We start from the raw sequence: 26,684 nt of genomic DNA, 5'->3' as shown, positions 1-26,684 counted from the left end.
TACGGATCATCGTAACTTACAATATTTAAAGAAAAACAAAACTCTTTCTTCACGTCAGGTTCGTTGGGCTCTCTTTCTTGATCGCTTCAACTTTGTCCTACAATATAGACCTGGCAATAAAAACATCAAAGCAGATGCGTTGTCCAGATCATTAGAAGCCCAAGTAGAAGAAGACGATAAAATATGTATTATACCACCTTACAAAATCCTTGCCACCATTTCAACCCTGCAAGGAGATATTTTATCTGCTCAACAAAAGGATAAAGATATTCCTAAGGAATGTCTCAAAGATCCTACTACAGGTCTTTTCACCTTCACAAATCTAATCTATGTACCACCTACATTGAGAAAACAAATCAGTCATCAATTTCATGATTTACCTCTATCTGGTCACCCAGGTATCTCCAAAACTTATGAGAATATCAAACGTCACTTTTGGTGGCCTCACTTAAAACAAGATCTTCAGACCTACATATCGAACTGTACTATTTGTGCAATGAAAAAGAAAGGGCATAACAAACCATTTGGCTTACTCACACCTCTTCCAATACCAGAAAGGCCTTGGACCATGGTAGGGATGGATTTTATAGTCGATCTTCCATCTTCAAACGGTTTCACTACTATTCTCGTTGTCATAGACCATCTTACCAAATTGGCACACTTCGTTCCTCTCAAACAGATTCCTAATGCAACCATTACAGCCAAAGTATTCATCAATCATATAGTTAAACTACATGGGTTACCAAATTCAATCGTGTCAGATCGTGGATCACAGTTTACTTCGAAATTCTGGAGAAATCTATGTAAACAACTAAAAATCTCTCATAAATATTCAACTGCATTCCATCCTCAGACTAACGGTCTCACTGAGAGACTTAACCAGACTCTTGAGCAATATCTTCGGTGCTATGTGACAAGAAGACTGGTCTGATTGGCTTCCAATGGCAGAATTTGCCTATAATAATTCCGTGAACAGCTCAACTGGTATCTCACCTTTTTATGCCTCATACGGTTATCACCCTACTAGTTTTCCTACTCTTGGTTCTCACTCCAACTCTCTAGCAGTTATGGATTTCTTCTCCACACTCAAGGTCAATCTACAAAAATTGCGATCTCACTTAAAGATTGCTAAGGAAACCCAGAAATTATACTATGATAAAAAACGTTCAACACCTCCAACTTACAAAGAGGGTGATAAGGTATGGCTTTCCACCAAGAACATCAATTTGAAAGTGCCATGCAAAAAATTGGCATCTCAATTTATTGGACCCTTCCCAATATCAAAAGTCATTAACGACAATGCAGTAGTATTACAATTACCTGAATCTCTCCATATTCACCCATCTTTTCATGTTTCCTTACTGAAACCCTTCCTAGGAAATGATATCAGTGCGGTTTCTGATACTTCTACTGTTTCTTCGTTAATTGATGAAGATGAAGAATACGAGATTGGTCGTGTTTTGGATTCTAGATTTTATCGTGGCTCTTTGGAATATCTAGTCCACTGGAAGGGTTATCCTTCTTCTGAAGATTCGTGGGTTTCTGTGAAGGATTTGACTGCCCCTCGTCTGATTGCATCTTTCCATGCCAGGAATCCTTCGAAACCTGGACCGGGGTCCCCTGGATTGGGGTCTTGAGCAGGGGGATCTGTCATAAGACTACTATACCTTTAAGTTATCTACACACCCACTTTCTGCTGTCTATAAAGAGAACAGGTTTTCCCTATTTGATTGCTTGATTATAGTGTTGTGTTAGGGAAAGTTAGTTGTAGGAATTGCAACTCTCTACTTTTCAAATATATTCCGCTTATTAAAAATACTTGTGGAAATTCTTGATGGACTTTACTATTTCTATCAAGTTCAAGCTAACTGAATCTACAATTCCATACTACAGTTATATTGTGGATTCGTAGTCTCTTTACACTGTTTGCTCACTAAGCCTGTTAGTGTGTCTCGGACGAGCCTCTCTTTCAGCCGCATCGTGACGTCACACGGCTCGGATCTCTCCTCACCGCAGCAGCACGGCACATCGAGTCAGCGTTCTTCTGATCAAACTACAGGGATTCTCTCACACCTTAAGTCCCAAACTTGTCGGATTACAACAACTAATGTGCCTCTCTGAAGGGCTCCCTGGCTCTATCTCTGGACTACCGCAAGTATAAGTAACTGTTTCTAATTCATCTATTGACTGTTAATTTTTACCTGCTTTTTGCCAAAGACCTCTAATTCCAATCCTCTGATGTTTTACTGTTTATTAACTAATACTAACAAGGACTCATGAACATTTTGGATTACTGAAAATAATAGGAACTGTTTACTTGAAAATCCTAACTGATACCATCTGTGCTTTAACAGTGTTAAATATTTAAGGCAAGTCATAAATTGGGAGTTATATGTCTACATGCTTGAGACATATTTCTCACATTCTGCTTTTTATTTGTTCATATAACAGATAAGAAATATAACATTACGCTACTTACTCATAAACCTCTTACTTACAGATCTAATAAGTTAGAGGTACAAGTGAATAGCTACAACCAAATACTTTAACACACCTGTACGTTTTAGATTCTAGGATAAAAACGTAACAGTAGACCAGATAAAAAGAGAGGCGTTCTTACTTTGGCATCTATTTATCAAGCCGTCAACCGCAAATGCGCTGGAATTCCGCATCGTATTTGTGGCGAGCCTGATTCCCCTTAGTTATCAAACCCTACAGACCGGCAAAAGTAGAATATTGTGACATAACATACGATCCGCCGGACACAGATCGATGCTTACGTCATTACAGATGTTCCGAATGCAAATTCGGCACAATCTGACTACTTTTGCTAGTTAGCAAATTTCTACCAGGTATGCTCGCCACTATTCCTGGCCCAGCATACCTGGTTTTCAATCCGCTGCCTATACCATAGGAATCAATGGGAGTCTGAAATCAGCAAAAGCTCATGTTCGCTGCTGCCCGATATCCCATTGATTCCTATGGTAACGTTTACACCTAACACCCTAACATGTACCCCGATTCTAAACACCCCTAATCTGCCGCCACCTACATTATACTTATTAACCCCTAATCTGCCCCCCCCTACACCGCCGCAACCTACCTACATTTATTAACCCCTAATCTGCCGCCCCCAACGTCGCCGCCACTATATTAAATTTATTAACCCCTAAACCTAAGTCTAACCCTAACACCTCCTAACTTAAATATAATTTAAATAAATCTAAATAAATATTCCTATCATTAAATAAATTATTCCTATTTAAAACTAAATACTTACCTATAAAATAAACCCTAAGGTAGCTACAATATAGAGTAGGGTTGGTTGTGTGGGTGGTGGGTTTTAATTTTGGGGGGGGTTAGTAATTTTTTTTACAGGTAAAAGAGCTGATTACTTTGGGACAATGCCCCGCAAAAGGCCCTTTTAAGGGCTATTTGTAATTTAGTGTAGGGTAGGGCTTTTTTTATTTTGGGGGCTTTTTTATTTTGTTAGGGGGATTAGATTAGGTGTAATTAGTTTAAAAATCTTGTAATTTGTTTATTATTTTCTGTAATTTAGTGTTTGTTTTTTTGTACTTTAGATACTTGTATTTAATTGTATTTAATTGTATTTAGTTTAGGTAATTAATTTAATTGTAGTGTAGTGTTAGGTGTAATTGTAACTTAGGTTAGGTTTTATTTTACAGGTATATTTGTATTTATTTTAACTAGGAAGTTATTAAATAGTTAATAACTATTTAATAACTATTGTACCTAGTTAAAATAAATACAAACTTGCCTGTAAAATAAAAATAAACCCTAAGCTAGCTACAATGTAACTATTAGTTATAGTGTAGCTATCTTAGGGTTTATTTTATAGGTAAGTATTTAGTTTTAAATAGGAATAATTTATTTAATGATAGGAATATTTATTTACGCCTAGATTTAGAGTTTGTCGTTAGCCGTCAAAAGCAGCATTAAGGGCTCCTAACACTGCTTTTTACCGCCCGCTGGTATTTAGAGTCAGTCAGGAAAGGGTCTAACGCTCACTTCCAAGCCGCGACTTTTCCATACCGCAGATCCCCTTACACCAATTGCGTATCCTATCTTTTCAATGGGATCTTCCTAACACCGGTATTTAGAGTCTTGGCTGAAGTGAGCGGTAGAGCCTCTACTGACAAGACTCCATCCGCAGAAAAAAATCAGTAGTTAGGAGCTTTCTGGGCTAACGCTGGTTCATAAAGCTCTTAACTACTGTGCTCTAAAGTACACTAACACCCATAAACTACCTATGTACCCCTAAAACGAGGCCCCCCCACATCGCCGCCACTATAATACATTTTTTTAACCCCTAATCTGCCGACCGCACACTGCCGCCACCTACATTATCCATATGAACCCCTAATATGCTGCCCCTAACATCGCCGACACCTACATAATATTTATTAACCCCTAATCTGCCCCCCCCTAACGTCGCCGCTACCTAACTACACTTATTAACCCCTAATCTGCCGACTGGACCTCGCCACTACTATAATAAATGTATTAACCCCTAAACCGCCGCACTCCTGCCTCGCAAACCCTATAATAAACAGTATTAACCCCTAATCTGCCCTCCCTAACATCGCCGCCACCTACCTACAATTATTAACACCTAATCTGCCGACCGGACCTCGCCGCTACTATAATAAATGTATTAACCCCTAAAGCTAAGTCTAACCTTAACCCCCCCTAAGTTAAATATAAATTTATTCTAACGAAATAAATTAACTCTTATTAAATAAAGTATTCCTATTTAAAGCTAAATACTTACCTGTAAAATAAACCCTAATATAGCTACAATATAACTAATAATTACATTGTAGCTATTTTAGGATTTATATTTATTTTACAGGCAACTTTGTATTTATTTTAACTAGGTACAATAGCTATTAAATAGTTAATAACTATTTGACAGCTACCTAGTTAAAATAATTACAAAATTACCTGTAAAATAAATCCTAACCTAAGTTACAATTAAACTTAACACTACACTATCAATAAATAAATTAAATCAATTAACTACAAGTACCTACAATTACCTACAATTAAATAAACTAAACTAAATTACAAAAAACAAACAAACACTAAATTACAAAAAAAAAAAAAGATTACAAGAATTTTAAGCTAATTACACCTACTCTAAGCCCCCTAATAAAACAACAAAGCCCCCCAAAATAAAAAAATTCCCTACCCTAATCTAAATTAAAAAAGTTAACAGCTCTATTACCTTACCAGCCCTTAAAAGGGCTTTTTGCGGGGCATGCCCCAAAGAAATAAGCTCTTTTGCCTGTAAAAAAACACACAATACCACCCCCCAACATTACAACCCACCACCCACATACCCCTACTCTAACCCAAACCCCCCTTAAATAAACCTAACACTACCCCCCTGAAGATCTCCCTACCTTGAGTCGTCTTCACCCAACCGGGCCGAAGTTTTCATCCGACGGACCAAAAGAGGGCATCCGGAGCGGCAGAAGTCTTTATCCTATCTGGGCAGAAGAGGACATCCGGACCGGTAGACATCTTCATCCAAGCGGCATCTTCTATCTTCATCCATCCGGAGCGGAGTCATCTTCTTCCAGCCGACGCGGATCCATCCTTCTGCCACGACGCCTACTCGCCGAATGATGGTTCCTTTAAATGACGTCATCCAAGATGGCGTCCCTCGAATTCCGATTGGCTGATAGGATTCTATCAGCCAATCGGAATTAAGGTAGGAAAAATCTGATTGGCTGATTGAATCAGCCAATCAGATTCAAGTTCAATCGGATTGGCTGATCCAATCAGCCAATCAGAATGAGCTCGCATTCTATTGGCTGTTCCGATCAAACCCTATAATAAACAGTATTAACCCCTAATCTGCCCTCCCTAACATCGCCGCCACCTACCTACAATTATTAACACCTAATCTGCCGACCGGACCTCGCCGCTACTATAATAAATGTATTAACCCCTAAAGCTAAGTCTAACCCTAACCCCCCCTAAGTTAAATATAAATTTATTCTAACAAAATAAATTAACTCTTATTAAATAAAGTATTCCTATTTAAAGCTAAATACTTACCTGTAAAATAAACCCTAATATAGCTACAATTCCGATCAGCCAATAGAATGCGAGCTCAATCTGATTGGCTGATTGGATCAGCCAATCTGATTGAACTTGAATCTGATTGGCTGATTCAATCAGCCAATCAGATTTGTCCTACCTTAATTCCGATTGGCTGATAGAATCCTATCAGCCAATTGGAATTCGAGGGACACCATCTTGGATGACGTCATTTAAAGGAACCTTCATTCGGCGAGTAGGCGTCGTGGCAGAAGGATGGATCCACGTTGGCTGAAAGAAGATGGCTCCGCTCCGGATGGATGAAGATAGAAGATGCCGCTTGGATGAAGATGTCTACCGGTCCGGATGTCCTCTTCTGCCCGGACAGGATGAAGACTTCTGCCGCTCCGGATGCCCTCTTTTGGTCCATCGGATGAAGACTTCGGCCTGGTTGGGTGAAGATGACTCAAGGTAGGGAGATCTTCAGGGGGGTAGTGTTAGGTTATTTAAGGGGGGTTTGAGTTAGAGTAGGGGTATGTGGGTGGTGGGTTGTAATGTTGGGGCGTGGTTTTGTGTTTTTTTTTTACAGGCAAAAGAGCTGATTTTTTGGGGCATGCACCACAAAAAGCCCTTTTAAGGGCTGGTAAGGTAATAGAGCTGTTAACTTTTTTAATTTAGATTAGGGTAGGGATTTTTTTTTATTTTGGGGGGCTTTGTTATTTTATTAGGGGGCTTAGAGTAGGTGTAATTATCTTAAAATTCTTGTAATCTTGTTTTATTTTTTGTAATTTAGTGTGTTTTTTTGTAATTTAGTTTAGTTTATTTAATTGTAGGTAATTCTAGGTACTTGTAGTTAATTGATTTAATTTATTTATTGATAGTGTAGTGTTAGGTTTAATTGTAACTTAGGTTAGGATTTATTTTACAGGTAATTTTGTAATTATTTTAACTAGGTAGCTATTAAATAGTAAATAACTATTTAATAGCTATTGTACCTAGTTAAAATAAATACAAAGTTGCCTGTAAAATAAATATAAATCCTAAAATAGCTACAAAATAATTATTCGTTATATAGCTATATTAGGGTTTATTTTACAGGTAAGTATTTAGCTTTAAATAGGAATACTTTATTAGGGGGGTGTTAGGGTTAGGGTTAGACTTAGTTTTAGGGGTTAATACATTTATTATAGTAGCAGCGAGGTCCGGTTGGCAGATTAGGTGTTAATAATTGTAGGTAGGTGGCGGCGATGTTAGGGAGGGCAGATTAGGGGTTAATACTATTTATTATAAAGTTTGCAAAGCGGGAGTGCGGCGGTTTAGGGGTTAATAACTTTATTAGAGTGGCGGCGAGGTCCGGTCGGCAGATTAGGGGTTAATAAGTGTAGGTAAGGTAGCGGCGATGTTGGGGGGGGGGCAGATTAGGAGTTAATAAATATTATGTAGGTGTCGACGATGTTAGGGGCAGCAGATTAGGGGTACATAGGTATAATGTAGGTTGCGGCGGTGTCCGGAGCGGCAGATTAGGGGTTAATAGTGTAATACAGGGGTCAGCGATAGCGGGGGCGGCAGATTAGGGGTTAATAAGTGTAAGGTTAGGGGTGTTTAGACTCGGGGTACATGTTAGGGTGTTAGGTGCAGACTTAGAAAGTGTTTCCCCATAGTAAACAATGGGGCTGCGTTAAGAACTTAACGTTGCTTTTTTGCAGGTGTTTTTTTCAGCCCAAACTGCCCCATTGTTTCCTATGGGGGGATCGTGCACAAGCACGTTTTTCCAGCTAGCCGCTACCGTAAACAACGCTGGTATTGAGAGTTGAAGTGGCGGTAAATTATGCTCTACGCTGCCTTTTTGGAGCCTAACGCAGCCCTTCAGAGAACTCTAAATACCAGCGTTGTCTTAAGGGTGCGCAGGAAAAAAAAGCAGCGTTAGCTACGCGGGTCTTTACCGACAAAACTCTAAATCTAGCCGTTAGATTTATTTAAATTATATTTAAGTTAGGGGGTGTTAGGGTTAGACTTAGGTTTAGGGGTTAATAAATTTAATATAGTGGCGGCGACGTTGGGGGCGGCAGATTAGGGGTTAATAAATGTAGGTAGGTGGCGGCGGTGTAGGGGGGGCAGATTAGGGGTTAATAAGTATAATGTAGGTGGCGGTGGTGTAGGGGGGGCAGATTAGGGGTTAATAAGTATAATGTAGGTGGCGGCGGTGTGGGGGGGGAGATTAGGGGTTAATAAGTATAATGTAGGTGGCGGCGGTGTCGGGGCGGCAGATTAGGGGTTAATGAGTATAATGTAGGTGGCGGCGGTGTAGGGGGGCAGATTAGGGGTTAATAAGTATAATGTAGGTGACGGTGGTGTTGGGGCGGCAGATTAGGGGTTAATAAGTATAATGTAGGTGGCAGCTGTGTAGGGGGCAGCAGATTAGGGGTTAATAAGTATCATGTAGGTGGCGGCGGTGTAGGGGGCGGCAGATTAGGGGTTAATAAGTATAATGTAGGTGACGGTGGGCACCTTGAGCGGCGGTATAGGGGTTAAACACTTTATTTAGTTGCGGCGGGGTCCGTGGGTGGCGGTTTAGGGGTTAATACATTTATTAGAGTTGCGGTGGGCTCGGGGAGCGGTGGTATAGGGGGTAAAACAGTATAGTATAGTGGCGGTGTTTAGTGACAGGGTACCAATAAAGCTGGGAAAAAGCCGAAGAGCAGCGAGATCAATGACTGTTAGTTAACAACAGTCCGCTGCTCATCGCACCGTACTTTGTGCGCGGGTTTTTGACAGCTTTTTTCGTAATTTTGGAGAACGTATTCAGGTCCACGGCAGCGATGTTAGGTGATCTTAGGCGAGCGTATTGGTGCCGGAGAATGTAAGTAAGTTGACGGGTTGATAAATAGATGCCATTGTGTCAAGGACCTTGCTGCCCTGGGGGTAATAGTTCCAGTTCCCTTTCAGGAAAGGGGTCTGGGATTTTACTTGAATCTGTTCGTAGTTCCCAAAAAGGAGGGAACTTTTAGACCAATCCTAGATCTAAAATGTTTAAACAAGATTCTCAGAGTGCCATCCTTCAAGATGGAGACTATACGCTCCATTCTTCCCTTGGTACAAGAGGGTCAGTGCATGACAACCATAGACCTAAAGGATGCATACCTTCATGTTCCCATTCACAGGGACCATCATAAGTTTCTGAGATTTGCCTTTTTGGACAATCATTTCATGGCCCTTCCATTCGGCCTTACCACAGCTCCCAGATTTTTTTCAAAGGTTCTGGGGGCTCTTTTAGCTGTGCTTTGATCTCGGGGAATTGCAGTGGCACCTTATCTGGACGACATTCTGGTTTAGGCGCCATCTTTTCAACAAGCAGAATCTCATACAGAGATCTTGTTGTCTTTTCTTCGATCCACGGATGGAAGGTGAATCGGGAAAAAAGTTCTCTGGTTCCAGCTACAAGTGTCATATTTTTGGGGACCATAATAGACTCCCTGTTACTGAAGATACTCTTGAAAAAACTCAGCACACCTTTTTACAAAAAGCAAGATTTAACTTTATTCATACTGCCTAAAGAAACAGAAAACAATATAAAAGAATCCAAAATTCCAGTCCATCCACTCATTCAACAAACACTCATGCATAAAATAACCAAGATTCTACTCAGGTGTCCCTGGAAGAATCAAAATCTAGCTGTCATCAAGCTGCTGTCTTATTTTCTGGACCTTGAACAGTTCAATTCAATATGATTAAGGACAGTCCTTTATATGAGCAAACATTCAGAACTGTGTCCAATGTTCGTAATAACAAAGATAAATGTTAGCTCTGATGGACTCTGTAAGGCAAATACAATGTAAAAGTTTCACTCTTTTTTATGTTGCAAGTGATTCCTCTTTAAATGTAAAAACTTGCTTGATAGTCAGAAGGCCATTGTAATCGGATCTCTCACACATACAAACCACACTTTCAATGAGAGCAGCAGCTGATTCTTACACGTTAGTATGTTAGTGCGTTTTGGCAAATCAGAAGCGGTTAATATGTTCAGCATATGTATAGCGTTTCATCTGTATTATCACTCGGCACACTCTAAGACATTTGAATTACCCACTTTTAAACCACACTTGCGGTAGGGCAGAGTTAAGCCTGAGTTCCGCTGCACACAGAATATCACAGTTCATATGAGACTAAACATATGCACAAATTCCATGACCCATACTGGCACTGTCCCGTCATATATGATCTCTAGTATCGTCTTGTTTTCAGTGTTAATGCATTAATAAGAACTGGCCAATTTGTAACATGCATGTTAGTTGGTTCATACGATACTTGCGGTTCCGTGCTCCCTCGATCAAATGTAAAGCTCCCGACTCGTATCCATTCATGCGGAAGGGAGATGAGTCATCACCTACTTCGTCAGTGTGTCCTGATATAGCAGCGACTCTTTCTTGTATTGCTTATCTTTGATGCCAGACTCCTTGTATCGGGAAACAGTTTGATGCACAGCCCACACACTCCAACGCGCGTTTCGGGACTCCGCCCTTTTTCAAGGAGTATACGTCATCATGAACAAGGCCTCTTTAGAAAGGCCTTGATGCGATTCTATTGGTTAACTCACACACACCTCTCTTTAACGTCACTCATTCTCATGTGCCATGTAAATACAGCGGTGTATATTAACCTATATTAAAATCTAAATGAAACATTCTAACTTACATATAATTCTATATACAGCAAGGATGCAACAAGTTATCTAAATGTCAAAGTACATATTAAATGTGAAATAACAGAAGAATTCACATATAATTTCGGATGAATTTTCTAACCAATTATAATTGACAAATCCTTTAAGAGGGGAGTAGTTTTACCCAAGAACGTTATCAGTCATACAGTGTACCTAAATAGGTATTTTCAAATACATTAGTTACATATTCTATAGATCATACAAAGTGACCCCATGGAATGTCCCTATTTAGGCCTCTTGGTGACAATGTATCCAATTTTCTTATCCACTGGGCCTCTTTCTTAAATAATGCTTTTTGTCTATCACCTCCTCTCCTAAATTGAGGAAAATCATCCACTATCTGGAACCGTAATTGGCTTTTGTTATGAGATGCTGTTGTAAAATGATATGCTACTGGCGCATCCCAATCTAAACTGCCTATGGTTGCTTTGTGTTGTCTGATCCTGTCTCGGAAACTTTGTGTCGTCTCTCTTACATAGGCCAGCCCACAAGGACACTTAATGACATATACGACATAACTGGAATTGCATGTATATGTATTCTTAATTCCAATCCTACATCCAGTATGGGGATGTGTCACATTGTCACCTTTTATCATAGAATTGCATTGTGCACAATTGTAGCATGCAAAGCACCCTTTCTTTTGAAAAGATGGAGCTGGATTTGTAGTGCCTAAATCCGCTCTAATGAGTACATCTTTTAAGTTCCTATTCCTCTTATATGATAAAAGTGGTGGATCTTTAACAATTTCTGCCAATTGTGGTTCCTCTCTTAACAAATACCAATGTTTGTTAATAAAGGTTTTAAGTTTTTTTACTATGTAAACCATAGTGTGTCACCAGGGGTACAGAGAATTGTTTTCTTTCCTTGACTTTTGGTTCCAGGAGAGTTGTTCTCTCAATCTGTTCTACTCTATCCAAATTTTCTTGGATTACTTGATTGGGATAACCTCTTTCCCTAAATTTAGTAGCCATTTCATCCAGTCTCACTTGTAATTTATTTGGATCAGAGACAATTCTTTTTGTTCTAAGTAGTTGACTGTATGGTAAACTTTTTATAGTATTTGGTGGAAGAAAGCTGTCAAAACTGAGTAAATTATTACGATCTGTTGCTTTAGAAAAGATGTCACATTCTAACTTTCCTTTTTCAACATATACCATTGTGTCCAAAAAACTAATTTTGACAGTACTGCTTTCCATAGTAGTGTGTAGGAGAGACGACACAAAGTGTCCGAGACAGGATCAGACAACACAAAGCAGCCATAGTCAGTTTGGATTGGGATGCGCCAGTAGCATATCATTTTACAACAGCATCTCATAACAAAAGCCAATTATGGTTCCAGATAGTGGATGATGTTCCTCAATTTAGAAGAGGAGGTGATAGACAAAAAGCATTATTTAAGAAAGTGGCCCAGTGGATAAGAAAATTGGATACATTGTCACCAAGAGGCCTAAATAGGGACATTCCATGGGGTCACTTTGTATGATCTATAGAATATGTAACTAATGTATTTGAAAATACCTATTTAGGTACACTGTATGACTGATAAAGTTCTTGGGTAAAACTACTCCCCTCTTAAAGGATTTGTAAATCAGTGCTTGACAAATATGTTAAAAAATTGGGAGCCAGTAAGAGTATTTAGGAGCCAGGCATATTTTTAGTAGCCAGACAGTTGGATTTGTATATAGATATATAGAGAATAACCCAAAAAGTTAGGAGCCAGGGGTAAAATTCTAGGAGCCAGTGGCTCCCAGGCTCCTGGGTTTGTCGAGCCCTGTTGTAAATTATAATTGGTTAGAAAATTCATCCGAAATTATATGTGAATTCTTCTGTTATTTCACATTTAATATGTACTTTGACATTTAGATAACTTGTTGCATCCTTGCTGTATATAGAATTATATGTAAGTTAGAATGTTTCATTTAGATTTTAATATAGGTTAATATACACCGCTGTATTTACATGGCACATGAGAATGAGTGACGTTAAAGAGAGGTGTGTGTGAGTTAACCAATAGAATCGCATCAAGGCCTTTCTAAAGAGGCCGTGTTCGTGATGACGTATACTCCTTGAAAAAGGGCAGAGTCCCGAAACGCGTGTTGGAGTGTGTGGGCTGTGCATCAAACTGTTTCCCGATACAAGGACTCTGGCATCAAAGATAAGCAATACAAGAAAGAGTATCCGGACACACTGACAAAGTAGGTGATGACTCATCTCCCTTCCGCATGAGTGGATAAAAGTCGGAAGCGTTACATTTGATCAAGGGAGCACGGAACCGCAAGTATCGTATGAACCAACTAACATGCATGTTACAAATTGGCCAGTTCTTATTAATGCATTAACACTGAAAACAAGACGATACTAGAGATCATATATGATGGACAGTGCCAGTATGGGTCATGGAATTTGTGCATATGTTTAGTCTCATATGAACTGTGATATTCTGTGTGCAGCGGAACTCAGGCTTAACTCTGCCCTACCGCAAGTGTGGTTTAAAAGTGGGTAATTCAAATGTCTTAGAGTGTGCCGAGTGATAATACAGATGAAACGCTATACATATGCTGAACATATTAACCGCTTCTGCTTTGCCAAAACGCACTAACATACTAACGTGTAAGAATCAGCTGCTGCTCTCATTGAAAGTGTGGTTTGTATGTGTGAGAGATCCGATTACAATGGCCTTCTGACTATCAAGCAAGTTTTTACATTTAAAGAGGAATCACTTGCAACATAAAAAAGAGTGAAACTTTTACATTGTATTTGCCTTACAGAGTCCATCGGAGCTAACATTTATCTTTGTTATTACGAACATTGGACACAGTTCTGAATGTTTGCTCATATAAAGGACTGTCCTTAATCATATTGAATTGAACTGTTCAAGGTCCAGAAAATAAGACAGCAGTTTGATGACAGCTAGATTTTGATTCTTCCAGGGACGCCTGAGTAGAATCTTGGTTATTTTATGCATGAGTGTTTGTTGAATGAGTGGATGGACTGGAATTTTGGATTCTTTTATATTGTTTTCTGTTTCTTTAGGCAGTATGAATAAAGTTAAGTCTTGCTTTTTGTAAAAAGGTGTGCTGAGTTTTTTCAAGAGTAGATTTGTGGTAGATTTGTGGTAGTATTAGATGAGGCAATACTAAACTCTTGCACCCCCCATATGACATTTAGATCAATTCCATTATTATTGCAGTATCATAGTGGTGCTGTGACTATTGTAAGCCTGTTAATGAAGATGTTTTGCCCTTCAGTCCTCTTTACGGCCGTCAGTGGCTCAATGTATGGAGGTAATCGGTCTGATGGTGGCTTCCATGGACATCATTCCGTTTGCTCGGTTTCATCTCAGACCTATGCAGTTATGCCTGCTCAGACAATAGAATAGGGACTATACAGATCTGTCTCCGCGTGTAGATCTAGATCAGGCGTCAAAAGAATCTCTTCTATGGTGGCTTTCTCAGGATCATCTCTCCCAGGGTACTTGCTTCAGCAGATCCTCCTGGGTGATTGTGACCACGGATGCCAGCCTTCTAGGTTGGGGAGCAGTATGGGGCTCGTTGAAAGCTCAGGACTTATGGACCCAGGAGGAGTCAGTCCTGCCCATAAACATCTTGGAGCTGAGAGCAAAGTGGACAATTGGGAAGCGGATTTTCTGAGCAGACAAACTTTTCATCCCAGGAAGTGGAAACTTCATTTGGATGTGTTTTCCAGCTTGACCCTCAAGTGGGGGCAGCCAGAGTTGGATCTCATGACTTCTCGTCAGAATGCTAAACTTCCAAGATGCGGCTCGAGGTCAAGAGATCCGCAGGCATTTCTGTTTGTTGCTCTGGCAGTTCATTGGAACTTCAGTCTAGCATACCAGTTTCCTCCGTTCACTCTCCTTCCAAAAGTCATTGCTCGAATTAAGCAGGAGAGGGCGTCTGTAACTCTCATAGCCCCAGCATGGCCTCGCAGGATTTGGTATGCAGACCTAGTAGAAATGTCATCCTTTCCGTCTAGGAGACTGCCTCTGAGGAAGGACCTTCTACTTCAGGGTCCCTTCCTTCAGCCAAATCTTGTTTCTCTGAAGCTGACTGCTTGGAGATTGAACACTTAGTTTTATCTAAGCGTGGATTTTCAGACCTTGATTCAGGCTTGTAAGCCTGTGACTCACAGGATTTACCATAAGATCTGGTGTAAATATGTGTATTGGTGTGAATCCAAAGGATACTCTTGGAGTAGAGTAAGGATTCCTAGGATTTTGTCCTTTCAAGCAAGTACTCTAAAGGGTCAGATTTCGGCATTGTCTATTTTGTTACATAAGCGCTTGGTGGATGTGTCAGACGTGCAATCGTTTTGTCAGGCCTTGGTTAGAATTCGGCCTGTGTTAAAACGTGTTACTCTTTCATGGAGCCTTAACCTTGTTCTTAAAGTTTTACAACAGGCTCCATTTGAGCCTAAGCATTCTTTAGATATTAAGATGTTATCTTGGAAAGTTTTGTTTCTTGTTGCTATTTCCTCTGCTCGTAAAGTTTCTGAACTCTCTGCTTTACAGTGTGAGTCCCCTTATCTTATATTTCACTCTGATAAAGTGGTTCTGCGTACTAAGTTTGGTTTCCTGCCCAAGGTTGTTTCGGTCAAGAATATTAATCAGGAAATCGTTGTACCTTCTTTGTGTCCTAATCCTTCTCACAAAGAACGCTTGTTACAAAATCTGAATGTTGTGCGAGCGCTAACATTTTATTTGCAGGCAACTAAGGACTTTGTCAGTCTTCTGCATTGTTTGTTTGCTTTTCTGGGAAACGCAAGGGTCAGAAAGCTACGGCTACTTCCCTTTCCCTTTGGCTGAAGAGCGTTATTCGCTTGGCATATGAGATTGCTGGACATCAACCTCCTGAGAAAATCACAGCTGATTCCACAAGGGCTGTTTCTTCTTCCTGGGCCTTCAAAAATTAAGCTTCTGTGGAACAGATTTGCAAGGCTGCAACTTGGTCATCTTTGCACACTTTTTCCAAATTCTATAAATTCGATACTTTTGCCTCGGCTGAGGCTTCTTTTGGGAAAAAGGTTCTTCAAGCAGTGGTGTCTTCTGTTTAGGTTCCTGTCTTGTCCCTCCCTTATCATCTGGGTCCTCTGGCTTGGGTATTGGTTCCCAACAGTAACTGATGATGATCCGTGGACTCACTGTGTCATTAGAAAGAAAACAAAGTTTATTCTTACCTGATAAGTTGATTTATTTCTTGACATGGCGAGTCCACGGCCCGCCCTGTATTCAGACAGTTTCTTTTTATATAAACCTCAAGCACCTCGGCACCTTGTGTTACTTCCTTTCTCTCCTTTCCCTTTGGTCGAATGACTGGGAGATTGTGGGTAGGGGAGTGATATTTAACAGCTTTGCTGTGGTGCTCTTTGCTTCCTCCTGCTGGCCAGGAGCAGTATTCCCAACAGTAATTTATGATGATTCGTGGACTCACTGTGTCAAGAAATAAATACATTTATCAGGTAAGCATAAATTTAGTTTTTACTGCAATGCTTGCCACTTGTATAATGAAATATTATAAATCCTGGTTGCCCCATTTGGAATTCAGGTTGGGTTTTGCGTATGCCCAGCACTCACTGCATAGACATCCATGAGAGATGAGAGGGAGCTCTGGCTACTTGTACTCCAGATCTAGTTGCAGATCATTGTACTATAATAGTATCGGTACATTTGTCCTACATCTCTCACAATCTAAAATAACAAGGACATAGAAGTCAAAACAAAACTTTCAAATGATTGTCCCTTGACATATGACACACAGATGGTGGCAGCAAAGGGATCCATTGTATTCAGGTTTGTTGCAGTAATGCCCTTTCAAATGGGCTGGATGCTCTCTCTTCCAACCCCAACTGTGAGGCAGATTTCTGCTGCTGCCTCTTGGTTACATAGCTTGTATATAAAGAACACATCAGGGGATAACATTTTACAGTACAATATTATAAGGTGTTCTTGTATTCCCATTCTGTATGTGTCCTTACCAAGTCTATTGCATGAATCACTGTAATTTTGTAATAACACCTTCTTTCATGATTCAGATAGAGCATGTAATTTTAAACAACTGTTCACTTTACTTCTATTATCTAATTTGCCTCATTTTATTGATATCCTTTGTTGAAAAGCATATCTTAGTAGGCTCAGTAGCTGCTTATTGGTGGCTGCACATATATGCCTTGTGTGAGTGTCTCACCCATGTGTTGTTATTTCTTCACAAAAACAAAACTACTTGCGCTTTAAATATCTCAACTTAAACCTGCACCACAATTAAAATAGGTCCCTACCACCTACAGGCTGGTTTAAAAATTATATATAGTTAAAATATACAATATCTATATAGATAATACATTTATTTATATATTCCAATTCATATAAAACATATAATACACAATTTAAAATCTATACTAAACCAAAAAATTAAACTCAAAATTATGAGCTCAGGAGCTTTACAAATGTAACCAAGTAATACCTCTGCTGCAGACAGGGTATATGATAGACTCAAAAAACGTTATAAAACAAATATGATGAGTGTAAATATTTTCAAAAGATTTGGCACATATAAAAATCTAAAAAGGGTAATTGAAATATTGATCTCAATACCAGACACAGTCTGTGTAGAAAGGGTTAAATTCAACTGTCAGTATATATCTGTTGGTATAGCACCGGTATTTTATCTAGTGCTGCATAAGAGAAGTTTCGCCCACTGTAATATTCGTGCTATTCTGCACAGTGTATTAAGAAATTCAGGGTACCTGATATGTGTCTCTCAAGACTCCGGAGCTCTGGGTATTTGTAAGTATCCAAAGGAAAAAAGATATGTTTATTACATTTGTAAAGCTCCTGAGCTCATAATTTTGAGTTGAATTTTTTGGTTTAGTATAAATTTTAAATTGTCTATAGTCGGCTAGATTACGAGTTTTGCGTTAGGCTTAAAAAGCAGCGTTAAGAGGTCCTAACGCTGCTTTTTAATGCCCACTGGTATTACGAGTCTTGAAGGTACAGGCTCACTGCACTTTTTTGGTCAGACTTGGAAATACCGCAAATCCACTTACGTAAATTGCGTATCCTCTTTTTTTCAATGGGACTTGCATAGCGCCGGTATTACGAGTCTGCCAAAAAGTGAGCGGTAGACCCTCTCCTGTCAAGACTGGTAACGCATTCAAAAGTCAGTAGTTAAGAGTTTTACACTACAACGCCGTAGCATAAAACTCTTAACTAAAGTGCCAAAAAGTACACTAACACCCATAAACTACCTATTAACCCCTAAACCGAGGCCCTCCCACATTGCAAACACAAAAGGTTTTTTTTAACCCCTAATCTGCCAAACCGGACATTGCCGCCACTATAATAAATATATTAACCCCTAAACTGCCACACTCCCGCCTCGCAAACATTAGTTAAATATTATTAACCCCTAATCTGCCGTCCCTAACATCGCCGACACCTACCTACATTTATTAACCCCTAATCTGCCGCCCCCAACGTCGCCGCCACTATACTAAAGTTATTAACCCCTAAATCTAAGTCTAACCCTAACCCCCCTAACTTAAATATAATTAAAAGAAATCTAAATAAAAATTACTATCATTAACTAAATTATTCTTATTTAAAACTAAATACTTACCTATAAAATAAACCCTAAGCTAGCTACAATATAACTAATAGTTACATTGTATCTATCTTAGGGTTTATTTTTATTTTACAGGCAAGTTTGTATTTATTTATCTAGGTAGAATAGTTATTAAATAGTTATTAACTATTTAATAACTACCTAGCTGAAATAAATACAAATTGACCTGTAAAATAATACCTAACCTAAGATACACTAACACCTAACACTACACTATAATTAAATTAATTCCCTAAATTAAATACAATTAAATAAAATTAGCTAAAGTACAAACCCCCCCCCCCACTAAATTACAGAAAATAATAAACAAATTACAAGATTTTTAAACTAATTACATCTAATCTAATCCCCCTAACAAAATAAAAAAGCCCCCCCCCCAAAAAAAAAAAAAACCTACCCTACACTACACGCCTTTTGCGGGGCATTGCCCCAAAGTAATCTGCTGTTTACCTGAAAAAAAAAATACAAATCCCCCACAACATTAAAACCCACCACCCACACAACCAACCCTACTCTAAAACCCACCCAATACCCCCTTAAAAAAACTTAACACTAACCCCTTGAAGATCACCTTACCGGGAGAAGTCTTCATCCAACCGGGCCGAAGTCCTCAACGAAGCTGGGAGAAGTCTTCATCCAAGCCGGACGAAGTGGTCCTCCAGACGGGCAGAAGTCTTCATCCAGACGGCATCTTCTATCTTCATTTATCCTGCGCGAAGCGGGTCCATCTTCAAGACATCCGACGCGGAGCATCCTCTTCATCCGATGACTAACACTGAATGAAGGTTCCTTTAAATGACGTCATCCAAGATGGTGTCCCTTCAATTCCGATTGGCTGATAGAATTCTATCAACCAATCGGAATTAAGGTAGAAAAAATCCTATTGGCTGATGCAATCAGCCAATAGGATTGAAGTTCAATCCTATTGGCTGATCCAATCAACCAATAGGATTGAGCTGGCATTCTATTGGCTGTTCCAATCAGCCAATAGAATGCCAGCTCAATCCTATTGAATTGCCCTCTGGATGAAGACTTCTGCCCGTCTGGAGGACCACTTCGCCCGGCTTGGATGAAGACTTCTCCCGGCTTCGTTGAGGACTTCGGCCCGGTTGGATGAAGACTTCTCCTGGTAATGTGATCTTCAAGGGGTTAGTGTTAGGTTTTTTTAAGGGGGTATTGCGTGGGTTTTAGAGTAGGGTTGGTTGTGTGGGTGGTGGGTTTTAATGTTGGGGGGGATTTGTAATTTTTTTCCAGGTAAAAGAGCTGATTACTTTGGGGCAATGCCCCGCAAAAGGCCCTTTTAAGGGCTATTTGTAATTTAGTGTAGGGTAGGGCTTTTTTATTTTGGGGGGGCTTTTTTATTTTGTTAGGGGAATTAGATTAGGTGTAATAGGTGTTTAAAAATCTTGTAATTTGTTTATTATTTTCTGTAATTTAGTGGGGTTTTTTGTACTTTAGCTAATTTTATTTAATTGTATTTAATTGTATTTAATTTAGGGAATTAATTTAATTATAGTTCAGTGTTAGGTGTAATTGTAACTTAGGTTAGATTTTATTTTACAGGTACTTTTATATTTATTTTAGCTAGGTAGTTAGTAAGTTTATTATTTAGTTTTTTAGTTATTTAGTTTTAAATAGGAATAATTTAGTTAATGATAGGAATATTTATTTCGATTTCTTTTAATTATATTTAAGTTAGGGGGTGTTTAGACTTAGGTTTAGGGGTTAATAACTTTAATATGGTGGCGGCGACGTTGGGGGCGGCAGTTTAGGGGTTAATAAATGTAGGTAGGTGGCGGCAATGTTAGGGACGGCAGATTAGGGGTTAATAATATTTAACTAATGTTTGCGAGGCGGGAGGGCGGCGGTTTAGAGATTAATATGTTTATTATAGTGGCGGTGACGTTGGGGACGGCAGATTAGGGGTTAATAAGTGTAGGTAGGTGGCGGCGACATTGGGGGCGGCAGAGTAGGGATTAATAAATATAATGTAGGGTTCAACGATGTTGGGGGCAGCAGATTAGGGGTTCATAAGTATAATGTAGGTGGCAGCGGTGTCCGGAGAGGCAGATTAGGGGTTAATAATATAATGCAGGTGTCGACGATGTCGGGGGCAGCAGATTAGGGGTTAAATTAGGGGTGTTTAGACTCGGGTTCATGTTAGGGTGTTAGGTGTAAACATAAAATGTATTTCCCCATAGGAATCAATGGGGCTGCGTTAAGGAGTTTTACGCTGCTTTTTTGCAGGTGTTAAGACTTTTTTTCATCCGGCTCTCCCCATTGATTCCTATGGGGAAATCGTGCACAAGCACGTTACACCAGCTCACCACTGACTTAAGCAGCGCTGGTATTGGAGTGTGGTAATGAGCAAAATTCCAGGAGGGGTTGATCAAATGAACATTGATATTAAAAAACTAGAGGACAGGTCAAATAAATGGGATCTGAAACTTAATATTACCAAGAGCAAAATAATGTATAATGGTACATTACTGACTGTAACTAAAGAAAGGGACTTGGGAATTATTATTTCAGATGATTCAAAATTTGGTACACAATGCAGTAGTGCAGCCAGTAAGTCAAGTCGAATACTTGGTTGCATTGGGAGAGGTATTAGTAGCAGAAATAGCAAGGTTCTTATGCCACTTTACAGATCATTAGTTAGGCCAATTCTGGAATACTGTGTACAGTTCTGGAGACCATGGGTCCTATCTATCAAGCTCCGAATGGAGCTTGATGGCCCGTGTTTCTGGCGAGTCTTCAGACTCGCCAGAAACAGCAGTTATGAAGCAACAGTGACAAAGACCGCTGCTCCATAACCTGTCCGCCTGCTATGAGCAGGCGGACAGACATCGCCAGAAATCAACCCGATCGAGTATGATCGGGTTGATTGACACCCCTCTGCTGGCGGGCGATTGGCCGCGAGTCTGCAGGGGGCGGCGTTGCACCAGCAGCTCTTGTGAGCTGCTGGTGCAATGCTGAATACGGAGAGCGTATTGCTCTCCGTATTCAGCGAGGTCTGGCGGACCTGATCCGCACTGTCGGATCAGGTCTGCCAGACTTTGATAAATAGGGGCCCATATCTGCAGAAAGATATAAATAAACTAGAAGCTGTCCAAAGGAGAGCTACTAAAATGGTACATGGTCTAAAATGTAAAACGTACAAAGAAAGACTCTATGATCTAAATATGTATAGTTTAGAGGATAGAAGGGAAAGAGGTGACATGATAGAAACCTTCAAATATATGAAGGGACTTAATAAAGTAGAAGCTGAAAGCATTTTCCACAAAAACAAGGGGTCACAATCTAAAGTTAGAGGGTAGCAGATTCAGGAGAAATTTGAAGAAGCATTTTTTTTACAGAAAGGGTGGTGGAAGACTGTAAAGGAATTAAAAAATGCCTGGGGCATGCATAAGGCTATCCTAAGAAAAAAGTAACATGTAATATGGGTAGACTTGATGGGTCTTTTTGGTTCTTATCTACCGTCAAATTCTATGTTTCTATGAGCAAGAGAATATTTTATAACACTTCTGCATACCTGCTTTACCCTAGTAAGTTAGGATCCTCGTCTTCTTCTCCTACCACTGTACAAGCAACCAGTAGGTGCTAGCGGCCAGGGGGCACCAGTAGTGTAAATACATGATGTGCCCGGGGACCTGGGATCCTTTGTTTGTAACTGCAGCAAAGAGCATACTACAGAGCACTGTGGGCCCTGACAGCATTAACGCAGGTATTTTCCTTAAGGTGCTGGGGCACTATATATTCAGTGCACAAAGTTTAGGAGGTAGCTGTCTGGAGTAACTAAACCTGCACGTCACTCTGAGGTTTGTAAGTAAATGACGTGCTACCTTATATGGCATCCTGCAGCCTCCCCTTTTTGCACAAATTGGAAAAGTTGGACTGGGGGCGTGCCTAGCAGCGTGGGCAGTCCCCCATGATCCGATCCCGGCCTTGAACTCACTTGATCTTATCAACGTTTACGCAATTTCGTTTTCCCAGCAAGTTTGTTCAGATCTAAGCACTTGCACCCTGGCACGAAGAGGTTAAATAAGCCCCCATTTTCCTTAATGCACCGGGAGTGTTGAACACCCCCCCCCCAAAAAGAGCCAGGACTGCATTAATGTAGGAGCAATTGGAGTCTGTGTGTATGTGTTGGTGTATGTATGTGTTAGTGTAAGCCTGTGTGTATGTGTTAGTGTGTATCTATGTTAGTGTAAGTCTGTATGTATGTGTTAGTGTAAGTCTCTGTGTATGTATGTGTTAGTGTAAGTCTATGTGTACGTGTTAGTGTGTATCTATGTTAGTGTAAGTTTGTATGTATGTGTTAGTGTATGTATGTGTGTATGTATGTGTTAGTGTAAGTCTGTATGCATGTGTTAGTGTGTATCTATGTTAGTGTAAGTCTGTATGTATGTGTTAGTGTATGTATGTGTGTATGTTTGTGTTAGTGTGTATCCATGTTAGTGTAAGTCTGTGTGTATGTGTTAGTGTATGTATTTGTGTATGTATGTGTTAGTGTGTAAGTCTGTGTGTATGTGTTAGTGTGTAAGTCTGTATGTATGTGTTAGTGTATGTATGTGTGTATGTATGTGTTAGTGTGTATCCATGTTAGTGTAAGTCTGTGTGTATGTGTTAGTGTATGTATTTGTGTATGTATGTGTTAGTGTGTAAGTCTGTATGTATGTGTTAGTGTATGTATGTGTGTATGTATGTGTTAGTGTGTATCCATGTTAGTGTAAGTCTGTGTGTATGTGTTAGTGTATGTATTTGTGTATGTATGTGTTAGTGTGTAAGTCTGTGTGTATGTGTTAATGAATAAATAAAAACAGAGAAGCGCTCAACCTGGGAACGAACAGTAGCATAATAGCTTGTTCTATGGCTAGTTACCACCCAAGAAGCAGCCTCTTTTGCTCAACATGTGCCTTTCAAAGAGAACTTTCCTGTAGTAAATCAATCTGATCCTGACTAAACAGTGCAGTCCAGTCCCAGGCAATCCCTCTCTGAACAAGAGAAACGGCAAAAACCCAAGCAGTATGTTTCGGCCTATAGTGGGCCTTGTCAGTGAGTGCAGCCATATCCCATTAGGCACACTGAGCAACGGTCCACATCTGGCTTCCCATATCACCTTTAAGGAGACCTCTCTCAGGGTCATATTTGCATAAATGAAAACAGAGAAGTGCTCAACCTGGGAATGAACAATAGAGTAATAGCTTGTTCTATGGCTAGTTACCACCCTAGAAGCAGCCTCTTTTTGTTCAAATGTGCCTTTCACAGAGAAGAACTTTCCTCTAGTATATCAGTCTGGCTAAACAGTGCAGTCCATTCCCGAAATACCAGGCCATCCCTCTCTGAACGAGAGAAACGGCAAAACCTCAGATGTACGTTTCGGCATATAGTGGGCCTCGTCAGTGAGGGGCAGCCATATACCTCTATGTCTGTTGTTTTGCTGTTTCTTTTGTTCAGAGAAGGATTGCACTATTTTAGTCAGGATCAGACTGATTTACTACGGGAAAGTTCTTCTCTGTGAAAGGCACATGTTGAGCAAAAAGAGGCTGCTTCTTGGGTGGTAACTAGCCATAGAACAAGCTATTATGCGTTTGTTAATTTCCAGGTTGAGTGATTCTCTTCTTTTATTTATGTTAATGTATATGTGTGTATGTGTCAGAGTTTATATGTGTTAATGTAAGTATGTGTGTATCTGTGTTAGTGTAACTCTTTGTGTATGTGTTATGGTATGCTTGTATGTGTTGGGGATTGAGTTGGGTGATCAATAATTTAGTAAGTGGCCCAAAATTCTAGCGGCGGCCCTGCGTGCAGTTATGGCTTTTACAAGAAGCAGTTTTGATACAAGAAATTCTAAATGGCACTATGACAAGTATATTACTGATGAAATGGACCTATAGAGTCCAGTGCTACCCGACTGTAATAGACACCACAACCCTCCCACAGACAGGAGAGAACAAAAGATAGGGGCTTATAGCACTCACCCTCAAACGTAATAGTATATTAGGCTAAAACGTAACCTTTAATAATATTCACACATTTAAAACCGCAGGAGTACCTGCTTGTTACAACCCACCACCATAAATGAAAAAGTCTAAGAAGCAGTTTTGCTAATAAAAGAGTCACACCAAATGCTTCTATTGGAAACTGAAATGTGCTGATATACTTTATCTACATCACATTGTAAAAATCATAGGAAAATACTGTCTGACCTTATACAAAAAAAAGCTTAAAGGAACAAAAACATTTATTGTTTAAAAAGATAATCCATTTATTAGCCATTCCCCAGTTTTGCATAACCAACAGTTATATTAATTCACTTTTTACCTCTATGATTACCTTGTATCTAAGCCTCTGCAGACTGTCTCCTTATCTGTTTTATTGACAGACTTGCATTTTAGCCAATCAGTGGTGTGTCCTGCACAATGTTTTCTATAACGTACACATGAACTAGCAGTGTCTAACTGTAGTGCACGGGCATGAGCAGAATGTTACTAAGACAAAAGGGAACTTGAGAGCGCAGTAGTAACTGCTAAAGTATAAATTAATAATTGCTGAGCACAATTCATATAAAATACCCTATACTGTATATCTATCTAAAATATAATATAATTATATGGTATAAAAGCTGCTATCATTCACTCATAAATGCATATCAAATTTATAGGAGTTAAAAATATATATATATATATGTAAATAATATATAGAAAAATATACTGTATAAGAATAGAGCATAGAGACAATACGTAAACTCACTTAAAATATAATGCTCTACCTAGCAAGTAACGTTATTTAATAAGTTAAAATAAAGTGGATGCAAAATAATATTTTGTACGAATTCATAGAATAATGCACACAAATTATAAATACAATAAATGCAATTACAATTAATATAATACACTGTGCAACAAATTAATGATAAAAAAAAACATAAGAATTCTTTGGAGTAAAGAGTTCATTAAACTCCAAGATACACTGATGTGCCAGTTAGGAAGACTGTCCGGTCTAACTGGCGTTGATGGATAAATAATCCACAATAAACGATAAAAGCTGGAGCTTGAAAAAGAATCATTTTGAAACGCGTTGTTCAGTCTCATACGCTTCCGTAGTGAAGCACACCTGTCTAAACACCAGCTCGCATTTGGCGTGGTAACAGCTTCGCAAAGCCTTTCTGAGGTCTGTCTTTGTGTGCTAATGAGCGGACCTTGTGATATACCTGCCGGCGAGTCTGCACTTAGTAAAAACTCCTGTAAGCTGATTCCGGACTTTTGCAATAACCTCCGAGGGGAATACAGCTGGTATCGAGCGGCGAACGGTGCTCTGAACTGTAAGTACAGATTTGACTTATAATCCTCTTGTATCTGCTACGTGTAAGGAGGATCTGGTTTTCTCCATAGGCACAAAAGTAGGATTTTGCGGATCGTTTATCCATCAACGCCAATTGTACCGGACAGTCTTCCTAACTGGCACATCAGTGTATCTTGGAGTTTAATGAACTCTTTACTCCAAAGCATTCTTATGTTTTTTATCATTAACTTATTGCACAGTGTGTTATATTAATTGTAATTGAATTTATTGTATGTATCACGTGTATTTATTATTCTATGAATTTGTTTTATGTATTATTTGCATCCACTTTATTTTAACTTATTAAATAACGTTACTTGTTAGGTAGAGCATTATATTTTAAGTGAGTTTACGTATTGTCTCTATTCTTATATATGTTTCTTTATATTATTTACATATATATTTTGTTTTTTACCTCCTATAAATTTAATATACATTTATGAGTGAATGATAGCAGCTTTTACACCATGTAATTATATTATATTCTAGATAGATATATAGGGTATTTTATATGAATTGTGCTCAGCAATTATTTAATAACTGTGATTCATATCCTTTTCTTTTATTCTTTAGCAGTTACTACTGCGCTCTCAAGTTCCCTTTTGTCTTAGTAGCACTGTTTTTTTAGGGTTTGAGAGAGCCCTATCTTTTTCTTGAGAGTTTGTATATTATATAATTCTTGGTGCTGGTCATATCTACACTTTTTTCGTGAGCAGAATGTTATCCACATGAAACACATGAAATAGCAGTGTCTTGTGACAAGCTAATAAAAAAGCATGTGATAAAAAACGTCTGCAGTGGCTTAGAAACAGGCAGAAATTTAGAGGTTTAAATGTTATAACGTATATTAATATAACAATGTAGGTTGTGTAAAGCTGAGGAATGGGTAGTAAAGGCGTTATCTATCT

This window comes from Bombina bombina, chromosome 10, assembly GCF_027579735.1.
Source record: "Bombina bombina isolate aBomBom1 chromosome 10, aBomBom1.pri, whole genome shotgun sequence".
Lineage (NCBI taxonomy): Eukaryota > Metazoa > Chordata > Amphibia > Anura > Bombinatoridae > Bombina > Bombina bombina.
Note: the sequence above shows the minus strand (reverse complement) of the source record.